Consider the following 7,953-nt stretch of genomic DNA (forward strand, 5'->3'; position numbering starts at 1 on the left):
AGGTCGGCAAAAACATTCTTCGAGGGGTCCGTCCGGGATTTGAACCCGGGACCTCTCGCACCCGAAGCGAGAATCATACCCCTAGACCAAGGAACACGTCATATCATGCTCAAGATGAAAATATCATAACTAACCCGTTGAACTTTCCTCCATAAAACTGGTCGGCAAAAACACTCATCGCGGGGTCCGTCCGGGATTTGAACCCGGGACCTCTTGCACCCGAAGCGAGAATCATACCCCTAGTCCAACGGACCACGTTCCCATGTGCTCAAGATGTAAATATGGTGCCTAACCCGTTGAAGTCTCTTCCATAAAACTGGTCGGCAAAAACACTCTTCGCGAGGTCAGTCTTGGATTTGAACCCGGGACCTCTCGCACCAGAAGCGAGAATAATACCCCTAGACCAACAGCCCGCGTTAGTAAATGCTAAAGATGTAAATATCGTGCCTAACCCGTTGAAGTCTCCTCCATTAAACAGGTCGGCAAAAACATTCATCGCGGGGTCCGTCCGGGATTTGAACCCGGGACCTCTCGCACCCAAAGCGAGAATCATACCCCTAGACCAACGGACCACGTTACATAGTGGTCAAGATGTAAATATCGTGCCCAACCCGTTGAAGTCTCCTCCATAAAACTGGTCGGCAAAAACATTCATCGCGGGGTCAGTCCGGGATTTGAACCCGGGACCTCTCGCACCCAAAGCGAGAATCATACCCCAAGACCAACGGACCAAGTGGTTTTGTGCTGACGATCTAATTGTCGTGCATAACCCGTTGAAGTCTCATCCATAAATCTGGTCGGCAAAAACATTCTTCGTGATGTCCGTTTAGAATTTGAACACAGGACCTCTCATACCTTAAGCGATAATATACCCCTAGACCAACGGACCACGTTATCTTCTGCTCAAGATGTAAATATCGTGCCTAACCCGTTGAAGTCTCCTCCATAAATATGGTCGGCAAAAAGATTCTTCGCGGGGTCCGTCCGGGATTTGAACCCGGAACCTCTCGCACCCGAAGCGAGAATCACACCCCTAGACCAAGGGACCACGTGGTTTTGCGTTGACGATGTAAATATCGTGCATAACCCGTTGAATTCTCTTCCATAAATCTGGTTGGCATATATAATCTTCGAAGGTCCGTCCGGGATTTGAACCCGGGACCTCTCGCACCCGAAGCAAGAATCATACCCCTAAACCAACGAATCACGCTGTTAAGTGCTCAAGATCTAAATATCGTGCATAACCCATTGAAGTCTCCTCCATAAAACTGGTCGGCAAAAACATTCATCGCGGGGTCCGTCCGGGATTTGAACCCGGATCCTCTCGCACCCAAAGCGAGAATCATACCCCTAGACCAACGGACCACGTTACATTGGGGTCAAGATGTAAATATGGTGCCTAACCCGTTGAAGTCTCCTCCATAAATATGGTCGGCAAAAAGATTCTTCGCGGGGTCCGTCCGGGATTTGAACCCGGAACCTCTCGCACCCAAAGCGAGAATCATACCCCTAGACCAACGGACCACGTTACATTGGGGTCAAGATGTAAATATGGTGCCTAACTCGTTGAAGTCTCCTCCATTAATCTGGTTTTCATAAATATTCTTCGCTGGGTCCGTCCGGGATTTGAAACCGGGACCTCTCGCACCCAAAGCGAGAATCATACCCCTAGACCAACGGACCACGTTACATTGGGGTCAAGATGTAAATATGGTGCCTAACCCGTTGAAGTCTCCTCCATAAATCTGGTTGGCATAAATATTCTTCGCAGGGTCCGTCCGGGATTTGAACCCGGGACCTCTCGCACTCAAAGCGAGAAACATACCCCTAGACCAACGGACCACGTTCCCATGTGCTCAAGATGTAAATATGGTGCCTAACCCGTTGAAGTCTCTTCCATAAATCTGGTTGGCATAAATATTCTTCGCGGGGTCCGTCCGGGATTTGAACCCGGGACCTCTCGCACCCTAAGCGAGAATCATACCCCTAGACCAACGGACCACGTTGATAAGTGCTCAAGATGTAAATATCGTGCAAAACCCGTTGAAGTCTCCTCCATAAATCTGGTTGGCAAAAACATTCTTCGCGGGGTCCGTCCGGGATTTGAAACCGTGACCTCTCGCACCCTAAGCGAGAATCATACCCCTAGACCAACGGACCACGTTACATAGTGGTCAAGATGTAAATATCGTGCCTAACCCGTTGAAGTCTCCTCCATAAAACTGGTCGGCAAAAACATTCATCGCGGGTTCCGTCCGGGATTTGAACCCGGGACCTCTCGCACCCAAAGCGAGAATCATACCCCTAGACCAACGGACCACGTTACATTGTGGTCAAGATGTAAATATGGTGCCTAACCCGTTGAAGTCTCCTCCACAAATCTGGTTGGCACAAACATTCTTCGCTGGGTCCGTCCGGGATTTGACCCCGGGACCTCTCGCACCCAAAGCGAGAATCATACCCCTAGACCAACGGACCACGTTCCCATGTGCTCAAGATGTAAATATGGTGCCTAACCCATTGAAGTCTCTTCCATAAATCTGGTTGGCATAAATATTATTCGCGGGGTCCGGCCGGGATTTGAACCCGGGACCTCTCGCACCCTAAGCGAGAACCATACCCCTAGACCAACGGACCAAGTGGTATTGTGCTGACGATCTCAATATCGCGCAAAACCCGTTGAAGTCTCATCCATAAATCTGGTCGGCAAAAACATTCATCGCGGGGTCCGTCTGGGATTTGAACCCGGGACCTCTAGCACCCGAAGCGAGAATCATACCCCTAGACGAATGGACCACGTTACATCGGGTAAAGATGTAAATATCGTGCCTAACCCGTTGAAGTCTCCTTTATAAAACTGGTCGGCAAAAACACTCATCGCAGTGTCCGTCTTGGATTTGAACCCGGGACCTCTCGCACCTAAAGCGAGAATCATACCCTTAGAATAACAGACCACGCTATCTAGTGCTCAGGATGTAAATATTGTGCCTACGCCTATGAAGTCTACTCCATAAAACTGGTCGGCAAAAACGCTCTTCGCGGGGTCCGTCCGGGATTTGACCCCGGGACGTCTCGCACCCTAAGCGAGAATCATACCCCTAGACGAATGACCACGTTATTGTGTGGTCAAGATGTAAATATTGGTCCTAACCTGATGAAGTCTCCTCCATAAAACTGGTCGGCAAAAACACTCTTCGCGGGGTCCGTCCGGAATTTTTACCCGGGACCTCTCGCACCAGAAGCGAGAATAATACCCCTAGACCAACAGCCCGCGTTAGTTAATGCTAAAGATGTAAATATCGTGCCTAACCCGTTGAATTCTCCTCCATAAATCTGGTCGGCAAAAACACTCATCGCGGGGTCCGTCTTGGATTTGAACCCGGGACTTCTCGCACCCGAAGCGAGAATCACTCCCCTAGACGAATGGACCATGATACGCTGTGATCAAGATGTAAATATTGTGCCTAACCCGTTGAAGTCTCCTCCATTAAACAGGTCGGCATAAACATTCTTCGAGTGGTCCGTCCGGGATTTGAACCCGGGACCTCTCGCACCCGAAGCGAGAATCATACCCCTAGACCAAGGAACACGTCATATCATGCTCAAGATGAAAATATCATAACTAACCCGTTGAACTTTCCTCCATAAAACTGGTCGGCAAAAACACTCATCGCGGGGTCCGTCCGGGATTTGAACCCGGGACCTCTTGCACCCGAAGCGAGAATCATACCCCTAGTCCAACGGACCACGTTCCCATGTGCTCAAGATGTAAATATGGTGCCTAACCCGTTGAAGTCTCTTCCATAAAACTGGTCGGCAAAAACACTCTTCGCGGGGTCAGTCTTGGATTTGAACCTTAGACCTCTCGCACCTAAAGCGAGTACCACACCGCTTGAATAACAGCCCACGCTATCTAGTGCTCAGGATGTAAATATCGTGCGTAAGCCCCTGAAGTCTCCTCCATAAAACTGGTCGGCAAAAACATTCATCGCGGGGTCCGTCCGGGATTTGAACCCGGGACCTCTCGCACCTAAAGCGAGAATCATACCCCTAGACCAACGGACCACGTTACATTGGGGTCAAGATGTAAATATGGTGCCTAACCCGTTGAAGTCTAATCCATAAATCTGGTTTTCATAAATATTCTTCGCTGGGTCCGTCCGGGATTTGAAACCGGGACCTCTCGCACCCTAAGCGAGAATCATACCCCTAGACCAACGGACCACGTTACATAGTGGTCAAGATGTAAATATCGTGCCTAACCCGTTGAAGTCTCCTCCATAAAACTGGTCGGCAAAAACATTCATCGCGGGGTCAGTCCGGGATTTGAACCCGGGACCTCTCGCACCCAAAGCGAGAATCATACCCCAAGACCAACGGGCCAAGTGGTTTTGTGCTGACGATCTAATTGTCGTGCATAACCCGTTGAAGTCTCATCCATAAATCTGGTCGGCAAAAACATTCTTCGTGATGTCCGTTTAGAATTTGAACACAGGACCTCTCATACCTTAAGCGATAATATACCCCTAGACCAACGGACCACGTTATCTTCTGCTCAAGATGTAAATATCGTGCCTAACCCGTTGAAGTCTCCTCCATAAATATGGTCGGCAAAAAGATTCTTCGCGGGGTCCGTTCGGGATTTGAACCCGGAACCTCTCGCACCCGAAGCGAGAATCACACCCCTAGACCAAGGGACCACGTGGTTTTGCGTTGACGATGTAAATATCGTGCATAACCCGTTGAATTCTCTTCCATAAATCTGGTTGGCATATATATTCTTCGCAGGGTCCGTCCGGGATTTGAACCCGGGACCTCTCGCACCCGAAGCAAGAATCGTACCCCTAGACCAACGAATCACGCTGTTAAGTGCTCAAGATCTAAATATCGTGCATAACCCGTTGAAGTCTCCTCCATAAAACTGGTCGGCAAAAACATTCATCGCGGGGTCCGTCCGGGATTTGAACCCGGGACCTCTCGCACCCAAAGCGAGAATCATACCCCTAGACCAACGGACCACGTTACATTGGGGTCAAGATGTAAATATGGTGCCTAACCCGTTGAAGTCTCCTCCATAAATCTGGTTTTCATAAATATTCTTCGCTGGGTCCGTCCGGGATTTGAACTCGGGACCTCTCGCACCCAAAGCGAGAATCATACCCCTAGACCAACGGACCAAGTGCATTTGTGCTGACGATCTAATTATCGTGCATAACCCGTTGAAGTCTCTTCCATAAATCTGGTTGGCATAAATATTCTTCGCAGGGTCCGTCCGGGATTTGAACCCGGGAAATCTCGCACTCAAAGCGAGAAACATACCCCTAGACCAACGGACCACGTTCCCATGTGCTCAAGATGTAAATATGGTGCCTAACCCGTTGAAGTCTCTTCCATAAATCTGGTTGGCATAAATATTCTTCGCGGAGTCCGTCCGGGATTTGAACCCGGGACCTCTCGCACCCTAAGCGAGAATCATACCCCTAGACCAACGGACCACGTTGATACGTGCTCAAGATGTAAATATCGTGCAAAACCCGTTGAAGTCTCCTCCATAAATCTGGTTGGCAAAAACATTCTTCGCGGGGTCCGTCCGCGATTTGAACCCGGGACCTCTCGCACCCAAAGCGAGAATCTTACCCCTAGACCAACGGACCACGTTACATTGTGGTCAAGATGTAAATATGGTGCCTAACCCGTTGAAGTCTCCTCCACAAATCTGGTTGGCACAAACATTCTTCGCTGGGTCCGTCCGGGATTTGACCCCGGGACCTCTCGCACCCAAAGCGAGAATCATACCCCTAGACCAACGGACCACGTTCCCATGTGCTCAAGATGTAAATATGGTGCCTAACCCGTTGAAGTCTCTTCCATAAATCTTGTTGGCATAAATATTATTCGCGGGGTCCGTCCGGGATTTGAACCCGGGACCTCTTGCACCCAAAGCGAGAATCATACCCCTAGACCAACGGACCACGTTACATTGTGGTCAAGATGTAAATATGGTGCCTAACCCGTTGAAGTCTCTTCCATAGATCTGGTTGGCATAAATATTATTCGCGGGGTCCGTCCGGGATTTGAACCCGGGACCTCTTGCACCCAAATCGAGAATCATACCCCTAGTCCAACGGACCACGTATCCATGTGCTCAAGATGTAAATATGGTGCCTAACCCGTTGAAGTCTCTTCCATAAAACTGGTCGGCAAAAACCCTATTCGCGGGGTCCGTCTTGGATTTGAACCTGGGACCTCTCGCACCTAAAGCGAGTATCATACCGCTTGAATAACAGCCCACGCTATCTAGTGCTCAAGATGTAAATATCGTGCCTAAGCCCATGAAGTCTCCTCCATAAAACTGGTCGGCAAAAACATTCATCGTGTGGTCCGTCCGGGATTTGAACCCGGGACCTCTCGCACCCAAAGCGAGAATCATACCCCTAGACCAACGGACCACGTTACATTGGGGTCAAGATGTAAATATGGTGCCTAACCCGTTGAAGTCTCCTCCATAAATCTGGTTTTCATAAATATTCTTCGCTGGGTCCGTCCGAGATTTGAACCCGGGACCTCTCGCACCCAAAGCGAGAAACATACCCCTAGATCAACGGACCACGTTACATTGTGGTCAAGATGTAAATATGGTGCCTAACCCCTTGAAGTCTCTTCCATAGATCTGGTTGGCATAAATATTCTTCGCGGGGTCCGTCCGGGATTTGAACCCGGGACCTCTTGCACCCAAAGCGAGAATCATACCCCTAGTCCAACGGACCACGTTCCCATATGCTCAAGATGTAAATATGGTGCCTAACAAGTTGAAGTCTCTTCCATAAAACTGGTCGGCAAAAACCCTCTTCGCGGGGTCCGTCTTGGATTTGAACCTGGGACCTCTCGTACCTAAAGCGAGTATCATACCGCTTGAATAACAGCCCACGCTATCTAGTGCTCAATATGTAAATATCGTGCCTAAGCCCATGAAGTCTCCTCCATAAAACTGGTCGGCAAAAACATTCATCGCGGGGTCCGTCCGGGATTTGAACCCGGGACATCTCGCACCCAAAGCGAGAATCATACCCCTAGACCAACGGACCACGTTACATTGGGGTCAAGATGTAAATATGGTGCCTAACCCGTTGAAGTCTCCTCCATAAATCTGGTTTTCATAAATATTCTTCGCTGGGTCCGTCCGGGATTTGAACCCGGGACCTCTCGCACCCTAAGCGAGAATCATACCCCTAGACCAACGGACCACGTTGATATGTGCTCAAGATGTAAATATCGTGCAAAACCCGTTGAAGTCTCCTCCATAAATCTGGTTGGCAAAAACATTCTTCGCGGGGTCCGTCCGGGATTTGAACCCGGGACCTCTCGCACCCAAAGCGAGAATCATACCCCTAGACCAACGGACCACGTTCCCATGTGCTCAAGATGTAAATATGGTGCCTAACCCGTTGAAGTCTCTTCCATAAATCTGGTTGGCATAAATATTCTTCGCCGGGTCCGTCCGGGATTTGAACCCGGGACCTCTCGCACCCTAAGCGAGAATCATACCCCTAGACCAACGGACCACGTTGATATGTGCTCAAGATGTAAATATCGTGCAAAACCCGTTGAAGTCTCCTCCATAAATCTGGTTGGCAAAAACATTCTTCGCGGGGTCCGTCCGGGATTTGAACCCGGGACCTCTCGCACCCAAAGCGAGAATCATACCCCTAGACTAACGGACCACGTTACATTGTGGTCAAGATGTAAATATGGTGCCTAACCCGTTGAAGTCTCCTCCACAAATCTGGTTGGCACAAACATACTTCGCTGGGTCCGTCCGTGATTTGACCCCGGGACCTCTCGCACCCAAAGCGAGAATCATACCCCTAGACCAACGGACCACGCTACATTGTGGTCAAGATGTAAATATGGTGCCTAACCCGTTGAAGTCTCTTCCATAAATCTGGTTGGCAT

General features: G+C 49.6%; 18 non-coding genes across 18 annotated transcripts; all 18 read right to left on the reverse strand.

The window, feature by feature from the left end:
• Positions 1-500: 500 nt before the first annotated feature.
• Positions 501-572, reverse strand: TRNAP-UGG (transfer RNA proline (anticodon UGG)). The gene has a single exon. It is a non-coding gene; the product is annotated as a tRNA-Pro (tRNA).
• A 721-nt stretch (positions 573-1,293) lies between these two features.
• Positions 1,294-1,365, reverse strand: TRNAP-UGG (transfer RNA proline (anticodon UGG)). The gene has a single exon. It is a non-coding gene; the product is annotated as a tRNA-Pro (tRNA).
• An 87-nt stretch (positions 1,366-1,452) lies between these two features.
• On the reverse strand, positions 1,453-1,524 carry TRNAP-UGG (transfer RNA proline (anticodon UGG)). Its single transcript has one exon. It is a non-coding gene; the product is annotated as a tRNA-Pro (tRNA).
• Positions 1,525-1,929: 405 nt separating this feature from the next.
• On the reverse strand, positions 1,930-2,001 carry TRNAP-AGG (transfer RNA proline (anticodon AGG)). Its single transcript has one exon. It is a non-coding gene; the product is annotated as a tRNA-Pro (tRNA).
• Positions 2,002-2,245: 244 nt separating this feature from the next.
• On the reverse strand, positions 2,246-2,319 carry TRNAP-UGG (transfer RNA proline (anticodon UGG)). Its single transcript has one exon. It is a non-coding gene; the product is annotated as a tRNA-Pro (tRNA).
• A 246-nt stretch (positions 2,320-2,565) lies between these two features.
• TRNAP-AGG (transfer RNA proline (anticodon AGG)) lies at positions 2,566-2,637 on the reverse strand. Its single transcript has one exon. It is a non-coding gene; the product is annotated as a tRNA-Pro (tRNA).
• A 1,356-nt stretch (positions 2,638-3,993) lies between these two features.
• TRNAL-UAG (transfer RNA leucine (anticodon UAG)) lies at positions 3,994-4,065 on the reverse strand. Its single transcript has one exon. It is a non-coding gene; the product is annotated as a tRNA-Leu (tRNA).
• An 87-nt stretch (positions 4,066-4,152) lies between these two features.
• TRNAP-AGG (transfer RNA proline (anticodon AGG)) lies at positions 4,153-4,224 on the reverse strand. Its single transcript has one exon. It is a non-coding gene; the product is annotated as a tRNA-Pro (tRNA).
• A 722-nt stretch (positions 4,225-4,946) lies between these two features.
• TRNAP-UGG (transfer RNA proline (anticodon UGG)) lies at positions 4,947-5,018 on the reverse strand. The gene has a single exon. It is a non-coding gene; the product is annotated as a tRNA-Pro (tRNA).
• Positions 5,019-5,105: 87 nt separating this feature from the next.
• On the reverse strand, positions 5,106-5,177 carry TRNAP-UGG (transfer RNA proline (anticodon UGG)). The gene has a single exon. It is a non-coding gene; the product is annotated as a tRNA-Pro (tRNA).
• A 246-nt stretch (positions 5,178-5,423) lies between these two features.
• Positions 5,424-5,495, reverse strand: TRNAP-AGG (transfer RNA proline (anticodon AGG)). Its single transcript has one exon. It is a non-coding gene; the product is annotated as a tRNA-Pro (tRNA).
• A 405-nt stretch (positions 5,496-5,900) lies between these two features.
• TRNAP-UGG (transfer RNA proline (anticodon UGG)) lies at positions 5,901-5,972 on the reverse strand. Its single transcript has one exon. It is a non-coding gene; the product is annotated as a tRNA-Pro (tRNA).
• Positions 5,973-6,377: 405 nt separating this feature from the next.
• Positions 6,378-6,449, reverse strand: TRNAP-UGG (transfer RNA proline (anticodon UGG)). The gene has a single exon. It is a non-coding gene; the product is annotated as a tRNA-Pro (tRNA).
• A 564-nt stretch (positions 6,450-7,013) lies between these two features.
• On the reverse strand, positions 7,014-7,085 carry TRNAP-UGG (transfer RNA proline (anticodon UGG)). Its single transcript has one exon. It is a non-coding gene; the product is annotated as a tRNA-Pro (tRNA).
• Positions 7,086-7,172: 87 nt separating this feature from the next.
• Positions 7,173-7,244, reverse strand: TRNAP-AGG (transfer RNA proline (anticodon AGG)). The gene has a single exon. It is a non-coding gene; the product is annotated as a tRNA-Pro (tRNA).
• An 87-nt stretch (positions 7,245-7,331) lies between these two features.
• TRNAP-UGG (transfer RNA proline (anticodon UGG)) lies at positions 7,332-7,403 on the reverse strand. Its single transcript has one exon. It is a non-coding gene; the product is annotated as a tRNA-Pro (tRNA).
• Positions 7,404-7,490: 87 nt separating this feature from the next.
• TRNAP-AGG (transfer RNA proline (anticodon AGG)) lies at positions 7,491-7,562 on the reverse strand. The gene has a single exon. It is a non-coding gene; the product is annotated as a tRNA-Pro (tRNA).
• An 87-nt stretch (positions 7,563-7,649) lies between these two features.
• Positions 7,650-7,721, reverse strand: TRNAP-UGG (transfer RNA proline (anticodon UGG)). The gene has a single exon. It is a non-coding gene; the product is annotated as a tRNA-Pro (tRNA).
• Positions 7,722-7,953: the final 232 nt, after the last annotated feature.

This window comes from Leiobunum rupestre, chromosome 10 (assembly GCF_980474605.1).
Source record: "Leiobunum rupestre chromosome 10, qqLeiRupe1.1.hap1, whole genome shotgun sequence".
Taxonomy (NCBI): Eukaryota; Metazoa; Arthropoda; class Arachnida; order Opiliones; family Sclerosomatidae; genus Leiobunum; species Leiobunum rupestre.